Source organism: Vicia villosa, linkage group LG1 (assembly GCF_029867415.1).
Source record: "Vicia villosa cultivar HV-30 ecotype Madison, WI linkage group LG1, Vvil1.0, whole genome shotgun sequence".
Taxonomy (NCBI): Eukaryota; Viridiplantae; Streptophyta; class Magnoliopsida; order Fabales; family Fabaceae; genus Vicia; species Vicia villosa.
The window spans coordinates 247447724-247470313 of record NC_081180.1 but is presented as its reverse complement, the minus strand read 5'-3'; the positions used below and the strand labels follow the sequence as shown (position 1 = coordinate 247470313).

General features: G+C 33.8%; 2 long non-coding RNA genes across 2 annotated transcripts; both read right to left on the bottom strand.

Annotated features, from left to right (window-relative positions):
* Positions 1 to 6461: 6461 nt before the first annotated feature.
* LOC131625158 (uncharacterized) lies at positions 6462 to 7156 on the bottom strand. The gene is made up of 2 exons (XR_009290763.1): positions 7006 to 7156; positions 6462 to 6899 (listed from the first exon to the last, which is right to left on the bottom strand). It is a non-coding gene; the product is annotated as an uncharacterized LOC131625158 (long non-coding RNA).
* A 7798-nt stretch (positions 7157 to 14954) lies between these two features.
* LOC131625153 (uncharacterized) lies at positions 14955 to 16179 on the bottom strand. Its single transcript, XR_009290762.1, has 2 exons — positions 15526 to 16179; positions 14955 to 15417 (listed from the first exon to the last, which is right to left on the bottom strand). It is a non-coding gene; the product is annotated as an uncharacterized LOC131625153 (long non-coding RNA).
* Positions 16180 to 22590: the final 6411 nt, after the last annotated feature.

Here is a 22590-nt window from a genome sequence, read left to right as displayed (position 1 = left end):
ATAACAGTGTGCTACGTGAGTTTGGTGAGAGTCAGGGCTTTCACCTTAGGATGTCTTGGTTGATGACTACTTATTAGGAGCTTGTGGATGCAGAGAATTATCAGGCTGCCGCTAAGGCGTACATGTTACATCTAGTGGCATGTACTCTCTTTGAGGTCAAGTCTAGAGTTTATATAGATGTTCAATACCTTTCTCTATTTAGCGCCCTTGACTCCCCATGTTGGGCTTGGGGAGTGGCAGCATTGACGATGTTATACATGACTGTAATACGGTGAACTGACTTTAAAGAAATGTCGTGGTAAGCAAGAGCCACCACCGACTTTTATTTTATCCAATTGGAAAGGCAAAAAGAACAGGAAAGACCTTTGAAAGATTTTGAGTTCGGGGGTAGGTTATACAAAGGGAAGGTGTAAGCACCCTTTGTATCCATGGTTATCCATGGGCTCTTAATTGCTTAGCTCACTTTGGTTTTCAAAGTGTTTGAAGTGTCGTATGTGAATAAGAAAAGTTTCGAATAAGGACTTTAACTTGTAAATAAACGTAGCCTTTGGGAAATCGTTTTGAAAAGGAGGTGTGAAAAGCATTTGAAAGTTTGATTTGATTGTGAGCAAGCAGTTAAGAGTACCTACCCTAAGTTCGTCTTTCTTGTTCTTTAAGAATTTCGTTTGAAAGGGTCTATCCATACCATGAGAAGGCAGGAAGTCTTTCAATTGGATGGGCGGGTCGTCGAAGGGTCATCGAGAATTATCGTTCTCCACAAGACTGTCCCTACCATAAAGGGGGCAGGTAGTCTCAGGGAAGGATATAATAGTCATTTAGGCAACAGTAGGGATACCTTAGCAATCGAAGGGACTATCACCATTTAATCGAGGGACGGGATCATATTTATCGTAGGCAACTCGAAAGGGACTATGATCTTTTATCGGAGGGACATGGTGATTTTGAATTGAATGCAGCAAGCTAAGGTATGCCTATATCTGAGGGACTTGACTATTTTTTATCGAAAGGCAGCAGAAGAGGAGTTACCCTAAAGGTAGGTTTGTGCAGCAATCACGTGATTGTATTGAAATATTTATCTTGATTTAAGATTAGCTAGCGATTGATTGATTATCTTGTCACTCCCTATTTACTAACCACGCAGTTAATATCTACAGGAATTTAAAATGCGGAAAAATAAAGTTCCTACGCTATTACAGGGCTTCGGGATTAGGGGGTACATAACCAAAAATCGGGAGATGCGAAAAGTAAAGTGCGGAAATAAAATCCTAATTACTATTACATCAAAAGGAACTTGCGACCTATACATAATTTCTAGAATTAAAATAACAATTACATAATTAAATAAAAAACAAACACGCGACATTCATTGGATTTTGAGATGAGAAGAGAATCGAGAGGAAATTATAGTTTTAAAAAAATCAGGGTTAATGAGATTTAATTAACCTAAATTGATTTATTTATTAAACTAATTCTAAATGAACCTAATTCTAAAGTAATTAAATTAGACCTAACTATATAATTATCTAATTAACTTAAATTAAATTAATCCTAAAAATATAAACAAGTTAATTAAAGAAAAATATTTTTTGGTGATTTTTATGATTAAAATTGTAATTATATTAATTACTAACCTAATTAAAAATATAGTTAAGGAAAACAAACTAAGTAAAAAAAAACTAATCATAATTCTAATTGGTTAGAAAATAAATTAAAAGGTAATTAGTAAGAAAAAGATGGAGAAGGAATAGAAACAAACAAAAAATGTTGCAGGGATCTGATGTGATGGTCTTTTGAAGGTGTACCATGGGGAGGCGCCTCCAGGACCATTAGATATGGGTTCCGTATTGATCCAATTGTTAAGACCGAGGGTGCATCGTAATCCAGCGTGGGACGGGTGTACGAAACCTGTGGCAACAACCAACAAAGATTAAACCAAAGAAATTCAAAAAAATATTGTGTGGAAGCCTGGATTCGATCCCAGGCCCTTTGAGCTATATCCCCTCCTTTATTGCCATACATGTTGCGTTTTCAATTTGTAAATTGATTAGTCCAAAAAAAATAAATATGGAAACCATAATTTTATGGGGACAGTTAAGGCTGGACCCACACAGCGTGCACAAGCCAATGAGAATTGGAGGAGAGAGACAAGACTTTTGACCAGCCAATGGATCTAAGGGAGAGAATCTGAAAATTTGACCAGCCAATCAAAGGATCACGCGTGCGGTCAACAAGTCCATGGGGACTGTTCATCATCTTAATCATTGGTTCATGCGGAAATACTTGTGGAAACTGTTACGCTTTTACCTGCGGATTTCTCCATTCGTCCACCACCATCAACGACATCAATGGAAAACCTGCAAAAGTGAGTAAAAATACAAATCCAAGAACCCAGATCTATTAATTCATATGCTACAAGCTCAATGATGGCATTGGTTTGATTGAAAACACGCTTTAACCGTAAAAAAAAAAGAGCTTCTCTTATGCCCTAGCCATGGTGATTTGAGATTTCGGCCTCAAACTTTGCATGTAATGGTTCAAAACTCTTCTAAAGCAAGATATAAACTCAAATTAACAGTTAGATTAAATGGAAGCACTCATATATACGTAAAACGATATGTAAGAAGAATGGATGAATATGAACATTATGAAACCATGGTTTTACGTATTCAAAGGCTTATGCTTTGACCCTTTCTTACCTTTTGATGTCTCCTGAGAACAAAGGAATGGTTAGTTTGAACTTTTGATGGCTACAACAAATAAAACGAGATAGGATAAGTTTGTGAGCTTTTATGACTTGAAACCCTAGCCTCTTTGGTACCAATTTTCGTCCTCCCCTAGTCTGATCTTGTTAAGTATATATAGGGGAATGAATTAGGGCAACCATATTGTAAATAATCAATCCTTTGATTGGAGAAACAAATTTGATTTGATTTGGCATATAATCTTTCCAATTTTGGCCAATTATATTTTCATAACCTTTTTCACGTATTCTTGGCCTCCAAGTTGATTTTAGATTGATTAGAATATTTGGAAATTAATCACATGATCCTTGAGCATCAAGCTATGATTTTATTTTGATTTTATTTGATTTAAATTGAATTTAAATAAATAAATTCAAAAATAAATGAAATAAAACAATAAATTAAATATAAATTGATCCTTGGACCTCTTTTAAGCTTAATATCACGTGGATAATACAAGGTCATGGGCCCAATACTCAAAAGTATAAATTTCATCACTTAGGGCTTCATGTAATTCTCAAAAATCTACCAACTTGTGCAAGCCATAACTCATTCAATATTTATCATATGGTAGTGTTCTAGGACATTTTGGAAAGCTCAAGATGTATTCTAAAAGCAACTTTGGAACATATTTTCCATTTGGAGATTTTATCTTGATGATATTGCTCCTGACAAAAAATAGCTTTTTGCGATCTTCTAGAAGGACATGTAATGTTTTTGCTCATATCTCCCAAATGAAGCATTTTTGGACTTGGCTTTAGAGAGAAAAAGTTGTAGATAATTCAATTTCCTTCAAAATGAGTTTTGAATGGGAAATTTTTGATGTTCCATGTGAAATTTATGGCTGGTCATAGTTGGGTTTACTTTCTCCTTAAAAACCCTAATTTAGAAACTTTAGGTTTTGTTGATTTCTGAACTTTCCTTGATGAATCATGATCAATCCTTGATCAAATGATGAATGATACTTCAAAATAAGTATGTTAACAAAAAATCAGGAATTTTGACTGCACTTTGACCACAGTTGACTTTTAGGTCAAACTAGTCGACTATTGACTTTCTGAGCAATTGACTGGGCAATCCTTGGAATTGAAGCCTGAATTTTGTCATGGAGATAGTTTGAAACATCATAAGTCATCTGAAATCCATTGGGGACCTTCATTTATTAATTTTCTTTAGGAGAGTATGTCCTTAAGTCGTGAACCTTTATTAGTTTAGGAGGTCATTGTTTAGGAGAGTATGTCCTTAAGTCGTGAACCTTTATCTGAGATTGAAAAGTGAAATGAGATGGGAAAATTTTGGGGTATGACAATGACGCTTGATGTTGCATCTTGTCCTGACACCATACAACTTGCTGGTTACCTGAGCTTGTTACAAGTATAATATAATTTATTAGATGGTTTTGTTTTTAATTATTTGGGTGTATTTATTTTATGATTTTTATTTACGCAGCGTTGGATCTACGAGCACTTCCCTCACATATGTGAGCGGAAGATCCAGCATGTTACGGCTACCGACCCATGTGCGAAGAGGAGGAAGGCCAAACATGCCATTCTAGAGGGTTGATGGAGTACAGGCGGAGGCTGGATGGTATGACTTTGGATGATGTCATTTAGACACCATATACAGCTCACCGCCCTCATCGTCCTTTTGAGGTATCTACTTTATATTCAGGGTATGTCAGATGGGAGAGTCATGTGGCTATATACTTGGTGACATTGATCGATGGTTTCAGAGTCACATCGACAGCTCCCTCGTGAGATCATTGATATAGTCATTGAGGTTCAGGAGTCTGGGCAGTGTGAGAATGGATACCTGGAGTGGCTCCATAGTGTGTCACACCCTAGGGTCACACCACCTGCCACAACATCTGATGTTCCAGAGCCTTCAACTACCAGGGATTCGTTCAATCCACCACCTCCACCTCCTGCAGGTGACCAGGACAGTCACCTACAGTTCACCACCGTTCACTTATATAGTCTCATGGGTTTGGTGAACCCTGATGGTGAGGTTCATACTATTTTATCTAGGTTGGCCGATGTTGGCTGTGGATGGCCTATGTAGATTTATTTTGTTATGGTTGTATTATATGTATATTTTGGACATACATCTTTTTTATTGCATCATCGTTTTTGGTAGTACATGTTTTGAGTAGGTATAGAAAATAAAATAACATCAATAACAAACAAATATTGTTAACAAACATCAGATGACAAACAACAAACATAAACAGTACTCCGAAACATGAAAACCTAGGCAATAATAGATGATTCTGGATGTTTCAGACACTTCATTATGTCGTCCACGGATCTTCGGATCTGTGCGTCCAACTCGATCAAACCTTTAGTTATCCTACGACGAAATGATTTCCACATGGCCTTCATATTTTCATCATTCTTCAACTCGATTAGGTTGTATTTCACCCTTCCATTTGTATCAATTCAGTCCTCCCGAAACTTGATCTTTGTCACCCTTATGTTATCGGAATTAGGCAGCAAATTATTCAATGTTTCTTTCAAGGTGGCAAAGGATTCGGGACCATCTGGAATCTTGGTTTCAACAGCAGGGTTGCAGCCATTGAAATACACTGCTACATTAATCAAATACTGATGAAGAGGCATTTTGTGGAGATATGTTATCCAATAACTCTAAGACCCTTATTTATACAAATGGTGATACAGTCTAGACCATACATATGTGTCGGTGCAATAAGGACCTCCAAAAGTGTCGATGAAATCTCAACCATTGAAAAAACTTAATATATTGGAAATTTTACTATAACTGAAATTTTCGGTACCTCCCGCAAATTTCAATTACACTACCGAAAATTTCCTTGTACCAAAAACTTTGTCTACAAATTTTTTTTTATCTCATCAAGAGTAAATTTGAAATAAAAAAAATGGGGTGGCATCTGTAATTTACGGAGTGACATGTATAACTTTTGATAGTGTTGGTATTATTTTTATTTTATTCATAAATATGTCAATTGTCGGATAGAAAAGTAAACTTTATAAATTACAATAAATACAATTTTTATGTTATTTCAATACCAATAGGTAAGATTGAGGGATGTTACTGTATAGATATGTTTTACAACAACATTGCCTTAAATTTGTGTCCGAACATTGAGACCTTTCTCTTTAATATTATTATAATTCTTTAACACATACTAATAATTTTTCTAAAATATCATGTCACTATTATGATAAAATATAATAGTAAGGTTAGGTCTTAGAATCATATTACACAAAAATCATTTATTTTACTTCTTTATAATTATTTAGCAGTTAATTATAATGCTACACTGACCTTATAACTTTCTATATCTTTAAAATTCAACAAGACTTCAACATTATAAAATCTAATTAAAAGGTAAGAGAAACATAAGTTGAGGTGTTTAAAAATGATAAGTGTAGCTAAGATTGTTCAAATCTAGAGTTCAAGGAAAAAATTTCTATGTGAAATGGACTCTATAAAAATAATGTTTATGTGATTTATATATTTTTATAAAATAGTAAATAGTTAAAAAATTAAAAAATTCATTTCAATTTAAAAAAAAAAAATAATCTAGCAAGAAGAGAAAAAAAAACCAATTCAACAACTTATATGAAAAATAATTGAAATCTTAACTCATGGAATCCTACCTAACCATAATATCAACTTTAAGTGTAACAATGTTAAAATGATTTTTCAAACCAATAAATATAAAAATATGGTTGGAAATATATTGTAAAATACATAAATTTTTATTTAATGTTTTTGAGTTATAAATATCAAAAACTTACTTACATTAATAATAAATATAAATTAAAATTAAATTTACCGTCAAGAATTGAATTCTTTACGAAACATTTACATTCATAATAACTCTAAACGAAAAAAATAAGACAATTTAAATATTATTTTCATTGTCTTACTATCATTTTAGAGTTGAAAATCATAAATGCAAATTTTAGGAAATAATTTTTTTTAAAAAGTTTCTATATTAAATAATAAGATGTTCACCGTAACTCATTCTTAGATTTTTATAAAGTCATTATGGAATATTGATCCAATTATGACTTCCTTTAACCGAACAATAGTTGTATATGCATACAATAATTTCATCAACAGTATTCGATTTGGGACAATCAGCATCAGTTGTACATTTAATACGAACTCCTGTAATAAAAAATAATAATAAAACAATAATATAAAAGTATATTAAAAGATAATGCATAAACTATAAATTAAATAATAAATTTAAAATAATAAAATAATAACTTACCAACAACTTGTGTTCCGATAATAACTAAGGACCAGTATAAAATAAAAAAATAGAAAAATTTGAAAAAGAAGTTCATGCTCTTTTATAAACAATTTAACTTTGTAAAGGTCCTTTGTATATTGATAATTATTACTAGTGTGTTGTGTTTGTTTCTTACTTCTTCATGTATATATAGGAAGATCAAATAATAATAATAATAATAATAATAATAATAATAATAATAATAATAATAATAATAATATAATAATAAAAAATAAATCTTTTAACCTTTTAAGATAGTAAAGGGAAATTTGTCTTTTGAGTTTTTTATTACTTTTAACATTTCACCGTGGTAAAAGTGAACATTTTTCTTTTTAGCCTATGGTAAAGTTATTTGGGTTTAATTTTACTCATAGAGTCCACATCGGTTGATGAAGCACTTCTTGACATTGAGTGGATTATGGCAATATACGAAGAGCTTAATCAAATCTCTAGAAATGATGTTTGAAATCGTGTGCCTAGACCCAAATGAAATCATGTTATTGGAACTAAATAGGTCTTCAGAAACAAGCAGAATGATAAAATGAGACTCTAAAAATATATGTTTCTGAACGTTTAGACTTCTAGAGTGTGAAAGGATCGTGTATCAGATAAGTTTACTAAATTATCGTTGTTAAGAAAGCAAAAAGGATTATGGTTTAAAATAAGACATTTGTCTTTCTTGAAACGCGCCAAATTGTTTGAGTGATACATTGGATACAGTAATTTATTTGGATTAGGTTTAAATCTCTCACGCCTCTTACCTTGTCAAAAAAATTTGCATTGTTCAAGATTTTTCTCATCATTGCATTGAATTTTTCTATTTAAAATCACTTCACTCACCATTCACACACTTTCGCCTTTATCCTACACTTTCGTTTAAGTAAACCCCTAGTTCTCTGCAACCAAAACCTCCATCTTCTTCTTCATCTTCACCATGGCTAAATAACAATCTTCATCTATTCAACATCAACAACAATAGCAAGCACAAGAACAAGTGAAAGAGGGTATTCTTGAGATTTAATTATCTACTATTTTTCAAAGAACTAGAAGTATTAAGCGAAATACTGGTGGATTTCAAAAACCTCGAGACAAATGGGTTTGACCTCACTGATTATTTGAAGACTCAAGGATGGGAAGATTTCTTTAATCGTCTCAAAGGACATGTTTATCCTGAGTTGGCTAGAAAATTTTGGGTATTTGCTAAGGAATCAAGGTTACAGTTTTCTTTATGTGTTATGGGAATGAAGTCTTATATCATTGAGAGGTCCATAGCTAAACTTCTCAATCTTGACGGAAGTGGTAGAAGGTGTTATGATATACCCTCCAAAGGCGCTAAGATGAATCATATTGCTTCAAAAACCTTTCAAATTGGAAGGAATTCTAAGTTTGCCAAGGATTTCTGTCCACAACTCAAAGCGGGTCTTCGGATAATTCTTGGATGTATTCATCACATACCTTCTGGTAATTCATCTGACCACATCACCGTAGATCAAAAGTACATGTTGTACTATCTTATTTTTGAATCAAAGATGAACCTATCCTCAATACTTTTTAAGTATCTAAGTGATATGGTTAGAGAGTCTATGAATGATATTCCAAAACTTAAGAAGTGGATCCCTCTGGGCAGATTAATTTCAGATATTCTGAATGAAAGTGGATTGGTGGATATTCTACAAAATCAGAATTAGGATCATTGTGTTGATAATGATTTGGTAACTACTATTAAAAAATCCTTCAATGGGAGAAATTTGAAGAACATGTCCTTAATCACTGAAGTCATTGATCCATGTAAGGCTCTCGACATAAAAGATTTTCGTTTTTCTATAAATGTAGTTGAATACCTCCACACGTTCACAATAAATGATCCTATGGAAGCTATTATATCTCATCTAGAAATGTGTGTAGATCTCTGTGACCGACCTAGTGTGTCTCCTGGTGCTTTTAAACATCTATATGACAACTTTCCATATTACATCACTTTAGTTATGCTCATGAGTATCTATAAGGGCGCTTTTAGATGCGGTAATGTTGACAATCTTCCAAAAGATCCGGAAGAACCAGAAGTTCCTCTCATCAGAAGAAAAAGGAAAAATGTTGGTTTTGGACCCTCTGGAGCTAAGACAGCTAGAACTTCTACCCCTCTAAGTGGGCCTTTGGAGAAAGCTGAAGCTTTTGAGAATGCTTATGTTCCCTCTTCTCAAAATCTCTTTCCAAGTAAGTCTAATCCTTCTAAGACTACTTTTCCATATTTTCGAGGTACTTATCACAATTCATCTCGTCACCCTTAACCTTCTTTCTCATACAAAACTGACCCATCTAACCAACCTCTTTTAGAAACTCAACCACTTGTTTCTCAACCTTTTCCTTCTTTTTCCCAACTTTGTTCTCCATGGAAACAACCACCTTTTGATTATGTACCTTCAAATTCCATCTCTGAAGTTAACTACTCTTCACATGAACCTTCCTCACCAAAGAATCCTCCTTCACCTCAAAACCCATCCAATGTCATCAGTGTGCCTATTTTCGTCGATTTCCTAAACCATTTAACCTCCAACAACTCCAGTGATTCCTCCATAGAGTGAGTCGTTCTTTCATCTGATTTTGATGATGACCATATGGCTGACTCTAACCCTACTTCTAAACCCGTACCAAATGCTGAAAATGAAATTTTAGCAAAAACCTATTCCTCCAAACCAGACCTTATCATGAATATGGAAAGTGATCCAACTATGATTAATGCATATACCACCCCTTCTGACCCAACCTTTCTAACAACCAATATTTTTCACACCCAACCTACACTAGATGAATTTTTATTATATTTTGAATCTAAGGCAAAGGCTCGTCTACACTATGTGACACATATTTGCATAAGTTATGTAAATCCAGCTAAGAGTGATGCAGTATGGAGTTATTTCAGAAGATGAATGACTTCTAGAACCATGCAACTTAAAGAAATTTGTCATGAATTGAAGCTTCTTCTTCTAGACATGCTTCTAAAAAGCCTCATATTAAGGAGCTGGTCTTTGCACCATCATCTAAGATTGTAGTTGCTTCTAAAGTTTCGAAATCTACTACTTTTGTTGATTTTGCTGCTCTGTCTCTGGCTCTCTTGAAAAATCTAGATGAGATCAAGGAAGGAAATGATATTGTCATATCACGCTTGGATTTAAAAAATTAGATGTTCCAGGATCAAGCTCAGACAAACTCCAAGTTTACTGGGATGGTGAAGCTGATTATGTCTTGATTACCACCCCAACCTAATTTTTTCCTTTTAAGTTTATCCTTTTGTCATCATTTTAATTTTTGTATCTTTATTATTTGAAGATCAACGAAAGGTTTACTTTGTTTCACTCTTATTATTTTGTATTATTTTTATTGATTACAAAGGGGGAGAAGTGTAAGACCCTTAAGCCAAAAAATTCCACAGCTGAGACTGAGTTGTATAAGCTGTGGGAAAAGGCCAGGCTTGTTAACTCTTTTCAAGAAGAATTGGATCGGCACGGTTCACTGTCAATTTTAGCTGCTCAAATAATGAATTTAAGGCTTCTCTTGCTGAGGGAGAGAAACGTCGGGATAAGGGTCCTGATTATATGGCGGAGGCATGACATAAATTTGAAGCGGATCAGAATTTTTTTTAGCAAAAGAAGGATGATCCAGCTAAAGTTTTGAAGGGTCTTGAGGAAGATCTGGTTTCTGCATGACATAAATCTCGGGAGTCCCTTCAACTGGCTACGTATACCAAGTACTGAATATGAGATCAGACATTTGAGCATGCGTGAGGATTTTTTCTCGGCCTTTCTGTCACTTCTGATCAGCTGGAATCCTTTTCGAGTTATTACTAGAGAGGACATTGGGGAAGGTCCAAGCGCATTAAATCTGGAAGATGGCTTTGTATGGTCTTTCTACCCCTCTTACTTTTGTTTTTATTTTGTTCCCATATGATTTGGTCGGGATTTTGGTCCTTGGCTTATAAACAATATTTATATTTATGTATATTATTACCTTTTGTATGCTTGTGTTTTTTTGGTCTCATAATGCCCTCTTTTTCATCACTACTTTCTAATGATTGAGAGCGGAGAACGCCATAGTTTGATTTTGAGCCCTACAACTATAGAGTTTGTCTTCTATAAAGAGAGGTAAGGAATATTTGCTTAAAGTGTAAATAACCTTAAGTCATTTAATTTACAAAGATTTTTTCGACAGCTTTATTTGTGAGCATGTAGTGTTAAGATGTATGCATTATCTTGGAAAGATGGTTAGCCGATCAGATGTGGCTACAATTGGAACGTGCTTGCACAGGTTAGGCATTGGCTTAGCTTGATGTGCCTGTACGTTGGATTTGTAACTGTGAGACATGAGCTTATCTCCAGGAATTCATTCTTTAAATCACACCTGTAGTGATTCACATTGAACCGGCTATACACAACTATACTTTGAATCATATCATAGGAATAAAGCACGAGTTTAATTAAATGCGGTAATGATTTGAATAATACTTAAAGACGAGGGACACAAAATGGCTAGATGTGGCCTTGCTTTCTAACTGTGCTTCATGTCACAAAGGATTATTCCTCAGCCTAAGGTAGATGATGCTCGTCCCTCTCCCCAAGGAAAAGGCTCAGATCGATGTGACGTATCTAGGCTCCACCAGTCACGTCCCTTTGAGTGGCTATATCCGGAGAGGATGCGCCAACTACATAAAAATGCGTGTAGTTTTTTGACAATGGAGTATTTGATTGTTGTATTTTGACGTGTAAAGTGTCACTGGTTGCACCCCTATATGAATGGGTTGTTGTAGTCAGATGTGCAAAGCAACCCCGACAACTCCCTGGACTCTTGGGGTGCGGTTTACGCTGTGTGTAATTGATTACACTAGTTGGACGTGCAAAGCATCTCCGATAGCACCTCTAAAATATTTGAGGGGAATTGATTGCTTTAGTCGGACGTGCAAAGCATCTTCCGCATTAGTCTTAAAAACTATAGGCGTGCTCGGCACTGAGGGGAATTTATTGCTTTGGTCGAATGTGTAAAGTGTCTCCGACAGCGCCTGTAAAATCTTTAGGCACTCGAAGCTTCCTAAGAGATGCAGTGAGGCGGCACCTTGGATCAAAGGTTATGATCGCGATGCTTCTTGAATCGAAGAAGTTGATCTTGATTTGGTGTTACTAATCTCTAGTGTAACAGGTCAAGGGGGCGGGGTACCTTCCTGTTTAGCACCCCAACATCCAAGTTTGTTTAGAATTCAAGATAATCGTAGTAAGAATGAAGATTATAGATTGTGTTCCAAAAAAATCTTCGTGAAGATATTTATACCTTGTGCTCAATGGAACGAGTTGGATAAGTGGACTTCATATTATTGGACCTTTGGCTAGAACAAAACAATAGGTATTAGATGGCCGCCACCTGACACATCATTTGCGGCCAACCTAACATACATATACCACATATATTAAAATGCAACATAAACATTTCTTAATAAATAATTCAGATTTTTTTTTTCAAATTAATATAAAAGGTATATTTACAAGTATATCACCATGATGCAACCCATATTCCCAAGAGAAAAGTATATTAACCACACTCTTGGATCCTATTATCCTGGCTTAATAAATCTCTATAAATACCTCAACTATTAAGTTGAGGAAGACATTCAATTCTCTCAACAAACATCAATATTCAACGCTTTTCAACATCTCTACACATTTTGGGGGTGATCACTCATTGTGCTTTTAGCAAGTACAAAATCTACAAAAATACCATTAAATCATAATAATGGGTTGATGCCAAGAACAATAAACTCCAAACACTTCAAACTAACAATACTTGGTTATTTACCACCTAACTCAAAGATATGGTTGCTATCAATTACATATGTGTATCATATTAAATAGAAAGTTAATTATACTATAGAACACTATAAATCTGACCTTATAGCCAAAGTATACACTTAACAAGATGGAGTAATATCCTTTCTTTTGATTTAAACTAAATGTCATTTGTCTTTTACTTAATATTTTAGTCACTGTAGAATTAGTTCTTAAAAATTTGTATGTGGATTCTTTCATGGTTATTTATATGAACAAGTGTATATAGATTATAGAGTTTCTACTCGGTCTCCTCTCTACCTCTCATAATCCACCGTGTCATGTCAATAAATCCCTTTACATTCTTCATAAAGAAGGTATGCAGTGGTTTAATATATATTTTCTCCTCTTATCAGTATTTACTATCATTATCTTGAATATGATCGTTCCTTATTCATGAACTCATTTGTCATTAAATTTATTTTATTTTACTTCACTATAAAAAATTTGTTGATTAATCACGATTTTTAGCCTCGATTAAATGATTGTGGTTTAATTTTTTTAATTTGCCATGGTTTAATTGTGGTAAACTTAACAATTCTAAATAATGGAAAAAAATTTGTTTAACCACAATTATTTATGCCACAGTTAAAAGTCTCTAGTTAAATTTTTTTTAATTTGCCACAATTTAACCGTGACCAACTTAACAATCTCAAAAATAAATTGCCTCCAAATCTAAAATAAAAATGGCGCCTATTTTTTAATTCTCCATTCGTTCTTTTTTTACTCTCTCTTTCTTATTATATTTAATTTTTTTTATTTCTTCTAAACTGAATAACACACCATTAAAGTCATATGTTTATCTTCTTCTCCCACAGCCACACCACATCAACAATGTTCTAGCATCTCTCCAATTCAGCTGCACAAATCTTGTTCTTTTGATTTTGGTATCTCACCAACTCCACTCCATTCCTTTGATTTTGGTAAATAACCTTTGGCTTAATTAGTTCATGGTTTTTATACTTTGAGTTCATGTTTTTTATACTCTTCAGTTCATGACAATATGAATTTGTTTACAAGAAATGAGAAAAGAGTTCATGTTTTGTATAGTTTTTATAGTATTTGATTTCGGTTGTTTATATATTTGGTAATGATCTGCTGCCATGTACAATGATTTTTATATATATGAAATCTCTCTTGTATAAAACAAAAAATTTCTTCTCAATTTATCTAACGGAGATGATTGTCTCCATCGCCCGTCATCCTTGCCACCAACACCTTTGCGTGATTGCGTCTTCTATCTCAATCATTGAATCTCGTTGTCGTCTTTGATCAGCGATGTCCTCTTCCCCCTTTGAACATTTTCTGATTTTAGACTTACACAAATCATTGAGCAACTTACACATATACCATATCAATTAGAAATTTTTCAAAATTTCATGAAGCGTAAATTTAGCGATGAGCTATCTATTTTTAATAGCAATGCATCTACAAATTAGTTTTTGTAGTATTTATTAAATGTTGCACTTTTTTCGCAAATACTAGATTACTTTTTTGGTTAATAAATTTCTTGGTCAGGCCGTGGTTAATAAATTTTGTTTAAACAGTTTAAAATTTGATTAACAGTAATATGAGTGTAGCCAAGATAAAATTTGAACAGTGGCAAAATATGAGGAAAAATATATGTGCGTGTTTTAGTTATAGTCAAACCGTGCCTTAAATTTGTGTCTGATTATTAAAAGGTAAGATGAACATAAGTTGAGGAGTTTAAAAATATAAGTGCAGCTAAGTTTGTTTAATTTTAGAGTTCAATAAAAAAAATGCTATTTGAAATTGATTCATTAAAAATAATGTATATTTTTATAAAACAATAAATAGTTTAACAATTAAAGAATTCATTTCAATTATATTAATAAAAACATAATTTAGCAAGAATAGAAAGAAAAACCCATTTAAAAACTTATATGAAAAAACTTTGAAATTTTTGTCATATTTTCTTCGAGTTACTTAAATTTACCACACAAGTAAATATAAAAATATGATTCCTGCCTAGCCATAATATCAACTTTGAGCGCAACAATGTTAAAACTATTTTTCAATCCAGTAAATATAAAAATATGGTTGGAAATATATTTGTAAAATACATAAATTTTTATTTAATGTTCTTGATTTATAAATATCAAAAACTTATTTACATCAATACATAAATATAGATTAAAATTAAAGTTACCTTCAAGGATTGAATCCTATAACAAACATTTACATTTATAATAATTCTAAATGAGATAATAAGACAATTTAAATATTATTTTTTATTGTCTTACCATCATTTTAGAGTTAAAAATCATAAAGGCAAAGGTTAGGAAATAAAAAAAATATAAAAAGTTTATTACATATTAAATATTAAGATATATTATTTGTTCTGACACCGTAGCTCATTCTTTCTTAAAAACTGGAATATCGATCCACCCTTTACTCCCTTTAACTGAACAATAGCCGTACATGCACACAATAGTTTCACCATTAAAATCTGATTTGTCAAATTTGTCACAATCAGCATCAGTTCTACATGCAGTTTTAATTCCTGTAATGAAAAATAATGATAAGATAATAATATAAAAACATATTAAAAGAATATGTATAGATTATAAATTAAATTAAATAAATATAAAACAATAAAATAATGATTTACCAGCAACTTGTGTTGCGATAAGAACTAAGGAACAATATAAAATAAAAAAATAGAAAAGTCTGAGAAAGAAGTTCATGCTCTCTTATAAATAATTAAATAGAATATTTTGCAATTTAAATTTGTAAAGGCCCTTTATATATTGATAATTATTAATAGTGTGTTGTGTTTGTTTCTTGCTACATCATGTATATATAAGGAGGTTACATAAATAAATAAATCTTTTGACCTTTTAAGATAGTAAAGGGAAATTTGTCTTTTGAGGTTTTTTTTATTATTTTTAACATTTCAATTGTGGTAAAAGAGAACATTTTGATTTTAGACTATGGTATAGTTATTTGGGTTTAATGTCCCTCATAGAGTCTACATCGGCTGCTGATGAAGCATTTCGGGACACTGAGTGGTTTCTAGCAATGCAAGAAGAACTTAACCAATTCTGTATAAATTATGTTTTGAATCTTGTGCCTAGACACAAAGAACTCATGTTATTGGAACTAAATGGGTCTTCAGAAACTAGCTAAAAGATAAAATGAAACTCTGAGAGTGTATGTTTCTAAACATTGAGACTTCTAGAGTGTGAAGGGCTCATCTTTCAGATAAACATACTACATTATATGTTGTTATGAAAGTGAAAATGTTTGTGGTTCAAAATAAGACAATTTTTTTCTTGAAACGTGTAACACCCTTCTAGACCCCGCGGCATTTTAACAAATATATCAGAGTAACATGCAAACAAGGATGTCACAAATCATAATTAAAATAAACATCATTCGTCACTGTCAAGCATTCACCAAGGAACATCATCATGTAACTCATAACTCAAAATCTCACGTTTACACAGCGGAATAAAATCATCAAATTAACATCACATCATCCATGTATTCGTCCACAAATAGATTAAACAAAATAGAGTTATTATCATAAACTCAAAATATTGCGTTCCCCGGTGTTACATCTATCAAAGCATGACACCTGACGCTAACTAACACATTGACTCATGAGTTAATTCTCACCGAGTCAGACGCCGCTATCCTCAATCTGAAAATGACAACATGTAAGGGTGAGTTTCATTCACAATTAACAAATATTATAGCATCATAAACAATAACACCTCATAACTATATTATCCACCCAATTCCATCACATTCAGATTATCAAGAAACATCCATCATTTACACAAACGTCAACAGGATACATCGTTCAAATATGCAAACATACTCATCATTCAAGTCACGCTAATCATGCATATGTATGAACTAAAACTATACATGTGGTACCAATCCATCATCAATGGGAATAACCCACCGACCGATCTATCATCATCTAGATACGGCACTGCCAGCACGAATTCCGTACAATGGGAATTATGCCCTTCACTGAAATCCTCACCTCATTCAGATCTAGCCCTCGACACATGATTATGAATGAATAGAAACATATATAAAACATACTTATAACTTTGTCAAGTCTATGAGTAATCTCATCCAATACTCAAAAAATCATCATCATCATCATCAAGCATGTTTACATATGTCAACATTATTCAAAAACCATCCAATCATTTTCATACAACACACAGATCATCACACGATTATCGCTTCAGCATATCGTGTATTTAACACATCTCATCACATATATGTACAATACATCTTAATAAGTGATTAAATCATAATTTAAAATCATTAAATTACACCTCATTTCATCATCTACACAAATAGATCATTTCACAAGGTACGTTGCCCTCAAAACGGCACTAAAAACGGGTTGACGATTTGAAAGTTATGCATCTTTAAAATTTTCCAAAAACAGCTTTCACTAACAGCACGCGGCGCGAACAAAGTTCGCGGTGCAAACAAAGTTCACGGCGCGAACTGAGCGAATCAAATTTCCTTGAACATTTTTCCAACCACTTCGCGGCGCGAACTGAGTGATCCAAATCTTCCAACACTGGGACGCGGCGCAAACTGGCGATTTCACAAACCCCCAATCGCAGAAAACAGCTTACGAGTTTTATCCCAAATCCACCAAATCCTGACCAAACCCATTCCAATCGACAAGATTTTACATACAGTCACACAACACATATTATAACACACTTTTAACATACAAAGTTCATCTATTATCATCATAACATCATCAAGTCATGCAAAATTTCCAAATCATACAATTTTCATCAAACCATCCCCAATCTAACCTATGATCCAATTGACCTAACAATACATCTAATCAGCCCTATCATCTATAACACGATAAGAGATGATAACCGGAAGAATGCCCCCTTACCTTAGCCAAGTTCTTGATTTGGTCCTCTTCCTCTTTGGTTCCTCTTTCACGTTCTTCAGCTCCTCTCTTCAACTTCTCTTTTTCACGTTCTGACTCTATTCCCTCATTTCCTTTATTTTATGAAAACATAAAATAATTAGTAATGGGCTCCCTCACTTAGCACCCCCCACATTACTAACACCACCACTGGCCTAACGACTAACATCATATAATTTCAAAATAATTCCAATAAAAATGCTAATTTTGAATAATTAATTTAAAACTTAATTAAATTAATAAATAAGAATTTACGGGGTGTTACAAAACGCGCCAAAACATTTGAGTGGCACATTGGATACATTAATTTATTGAGATTAGGTTTAAATCTCTCACGCCTTTCCCCTTGTCAAAATTAGTTTGCACTGTTTAAGATTTTGTCTTCATTGCATTGAACTTTTCTATTTAAACTCACTTCACTCATCATCACACACTTTAGCCTTTATCCCACACTTTCATTTTAGTATACCCCCAACTTCTCTACAACCAAAACCTTCATCTTCACCATGGCTGAACAACAATCTTCATTTACTCAACATCAACAAGAAGAGAAAGCTTAAGAACAAGTGAAAGATGGTATTCCTGAGATTACTCTTTTCAAAGAACTGGAAGTGTTAAGCGAACTAATGGTGGATTTCAAAAATCTCAAGACAAATGAGTTAGTAATCCCCAAAAGACTTAGTCCTCGAAACGGGAAACGAAGATTCTCTCACGCCTTTCCCCTTGTCAAAATTAGTTTGCACTGTTTAAGATTTTGTCTTCATTGCATTGAACTTTTCTATTTAAACTCACTTCACTCATCATCACACACTTTAGCCTTTATCCCACACTTTCATTTTAGTATACCCCCAACTTCTCTACAACCAAAACCTTCATCTTCACCATGGCTGAACAACAATCTTCATTTACTCAACATCAACAAGAAGAGAAAGCTCAAGAACAAGTGAAAGATGGTATTCCTGAGATTACTCTTTTCAAAGAACTGGAAGTGTTAAGCGAACTAATGGTGGATTTCAAAAATCTCAAGACAAATGAGTTAGTAATCCCCAAAAGACTTAGTCCTCGAAACGGGAAACGAAGACACCAAATTTCCCCACAGAGAAATTAGGTCTTGACACAATTTATCTCCAGCCAAGGGCATGGTTTTCTTCCAGAAATGTGTTCACTTATTCAAACGGGTTTTCTTCTCAGAATGAGTCCCTCTGACAATGAAGATTGATATAATAGTGCTCTCTTCCCCAACAATATTTGCAACCCCTAAGAGAAGATGTTATTGACAATTGGTTGAGTATATACTCCGGTGTTGTCATCCCTAGCATGGTCATCTATATTACACGTCTTCTTTGTTAACTATGCACATGACACTTATTCATGCATTCATACATTCATATATTCATGCACATCATTTGCATCTTGTTAATATGATAAAATTATTATTCCCCAAGCAATGTTTTTACTCCTTCCATTTATGCGTCGGCGTTAGGCAGAAAGACCCATATTCTTGTGGTTTCCCCAGAGAGTTTTTTCCTCGTGGGAAGATTTTGTTTCAGCTTATTCATCTATCTGCAGATAGGATGAATGCCCACTTTGAGCTTATTATTTATTGGGAAATATCTTGTTTGGTGTCTCTTTCCAACTCCGCCTTGGGTTAAACTTTTGTCGCCACTAGACGTAATCATTTGGATTAGCGAATCCTGGATTCTAAAAAATGCATTTATTTTGCACAAATTAAGACTTGGTATCCACAAGATAGGACCCATTCGTGATTCCCTAGAAAATTGGATTTATATCCCAAGCACTTGTTATCATAGTTATTACATGACGAAAAGTAATGGTCTCTTTATTTGAGTAGCTTGTATGTCCCCGACTTCCTTCTTGAAAGAAGATGACGGTCTCTACGGAGCAATCAAAGAAACTCGTGAATGGTTAGTCTCAATGACAGAAGACAGTTCATGATAAGAATACCAATGGATGGTGAGCCTTCTCAAGAAGATGAAGACAATATGTTGAAGAACATGGTTACTATCTCTTCATGAATGGTTAGTCCCTCCAACATAGAGGCAGTTCATGTTGAAGTTATTATGAATGGTTAGTCTCTCCAGCGTCAAGACAATTAATGTTGAAGTTATTATGAATGGTTAGTCTCTCCAGCGTAGAGGAAGTTCATATTAAAGTTAGTTCTTTCCTTTGTGAATTGTGAGTCTCCCCACCGTATGAGACAGTTCATTAAGGAAGTCCATTTGATTTTTTTCCCAGCATGTGAAAGATTAGACCTTGTCCTTTGGAAATAATGACTTTACCAAATCTATTGCATTGTTCTTCTCCCCAAAAGTCAGGGACTGCTTATCGTATACCCCTAGTAGATCTGTTCTCATTCTCCTAATCCAAAGGAGGGGATGTTATTTGTCTGTTTATTCCATATAAAATAAAAAAATGTATCTGCATTCATATCATATCATGCATGTGGGCTCTCAGGGTCCAAAATTGTGCTATCATTTTATATTTAAGTCCCTCCTACCGTGCTGAGACGAAGATTCCATCTTCCCCTCATCAGGTATCAGGAACTTAAATAGGGGCAGCTATTGCACCCCAATTTTTGAACACTGAGAACCCACCATATTCCAAATATTAGGATCATCACCATTATCATTATCATCATGCATATAGCATTTTCTAACAAAAAAAATACAAAAAACTATTGTTTGTTGCTTGTGTCCTAAGATAGGAGATTGATCAAGAAGTGATTGAGCAAACTAGGGTTTTGAGGCCCACAAGGATATTCAACATTCTCCTATGTTTAAAGGGTTTTCCTATCAATATCTAAGTCCAAGGGTGGCCCAATTCAAGATCAACAACTTTTAAGATCACATGAGGCCCCAAATTAGGGTTTTGACCTAATTCCACTAGAGGGTTGACTTTTAATCAGGACATGGCCCCAAGGCTCAAACCATGATTCAAGGGTATCCAAATCAACATTATTATCCATTCATATCATTCATTTGAAGAGGAGAGCTTGATTCATTTGGAAATCACAAAAATGTAGTTCATCTAGAAAAAGTCAACTGTGTGGGTCAACCTTTGACTTTTGAGAAAAATGGTCAACTATGAACTTTTGAAGATTTAAATCATCATCATATGATTATTAAAGACATTTGGCCAAAGAAAATATAGAAAAATCATCAAGAATCAAAAAGTCAACAAAAGTCAAAATTAGGATTTTAAGTGAATTTGACCTAATTTTGGGATCTCCAAATTTTGCCTACAAACTCAAAAGTCTAAAAAATCACACTGAACATTTCACTTAGATTTTTCTCAACTTTATGGCCATTTTTCTCCATGATCCCAAAGGAGTTTGAGGAAACCTTTAACAAGTGACTTGAAGTATGTAGCAAGGGCTTTTCAAAGAGATTAATAGCATAAAAATCCATGGCTTGAGCTATGAGATATGATTTTGCAAACAAGCCTCCATGAACACTTTGAAGATGAAGATGAGCATGAAGAACAAGTTTGAATTTTGTTCAAATCTGCAAGAATCTTAAACGTACAACTCCTATAACTTGTTTAAGAGGCCATAATCAGAAGATTACACACTCTTTAAGACTATGATCCAAGTGCTTAAGCCATTATCCAAGTTATCATTACATAAATGGCATAAATGTCACACTTCCATTCTAGAAAAGCATTGCATTTGCAAAGTCCACTCTCCTAGATCCTCCCCATGTATCCTATGCACCAAAAGTAATTTAAATCCAATAAGCAAGCTCCTTATCATGCATAATAAAGTCTCACAAGCATTCTTGAGCCTTGTACTTTCCATTGGAAATCCATTTTTATTATTTCTTCACAAACAAGTAAAGAGGTACAAGTATCACATGTGAACTTAAGACTATGAGATTTTTCCCTCCACAAACCCTAATTCTTGCCTATATATAGAGGGTACCACTCCCTTGATCACTTACACCAGAATTCTCGATGTCACTACCTCACTTGAAATTCTCTTTTCTTACCATTTGCATTTTTTAAGTGATTTTGAGTTTCAAAAGTTCTGGGTGTCAACCAAAGTTTTAGATAACTTCTAAACATCATTTAGAAGTTGTCCATACCTTCCTCATCCTCTCAAAGGTCCCCTAACCAAAAATCACCATTTTCACTCCATTAAAGGTTCATTCAAGGTCTTAACCTACCAAAATCCAAATCAAACACTTACCAACCAAACAAACACATCAAATAGCTTCTATTAATCATATATAAGCTATCCACAACCTTCAAACACTTACCAAAAGCCTTGAACCAAAAATCACTTATCAAATTTCTATTAAAAAACCTCTTTGAACCAAAGTTGTGATTTTTGATTTGACTCGTGCGTTCTTGATTTTTTGTGTTGGAAACCTTCTATACACATATAGAAGCTATCCAAACACCTGTTTTGGATCTATAACACCTGGAACACACACTTCCATCCATAAATTTTTTGCTTTGTAGGTTAAATCATGTTTGAAGTTGCAGGGGTCCTCAAGGAGTTCTAAGCGCTCATAAAGCTTCCTTGGACATCACTAAAGGATTCCAGATTGAATTGGCAGCCCAGAAACACCTCCAAGCAAGAGTTTAATCCTCACTTTCAAAGGTATATTTCTGGAATTCGAGCATACTTGTTGAGCTTTGTTTCTTTCATTTCTTGATACCATTCCTTGGACATCACTAAAGGATTCCAGTTTGAATTGGCAGCCCAGAAACACCTCCAAGAAAGAG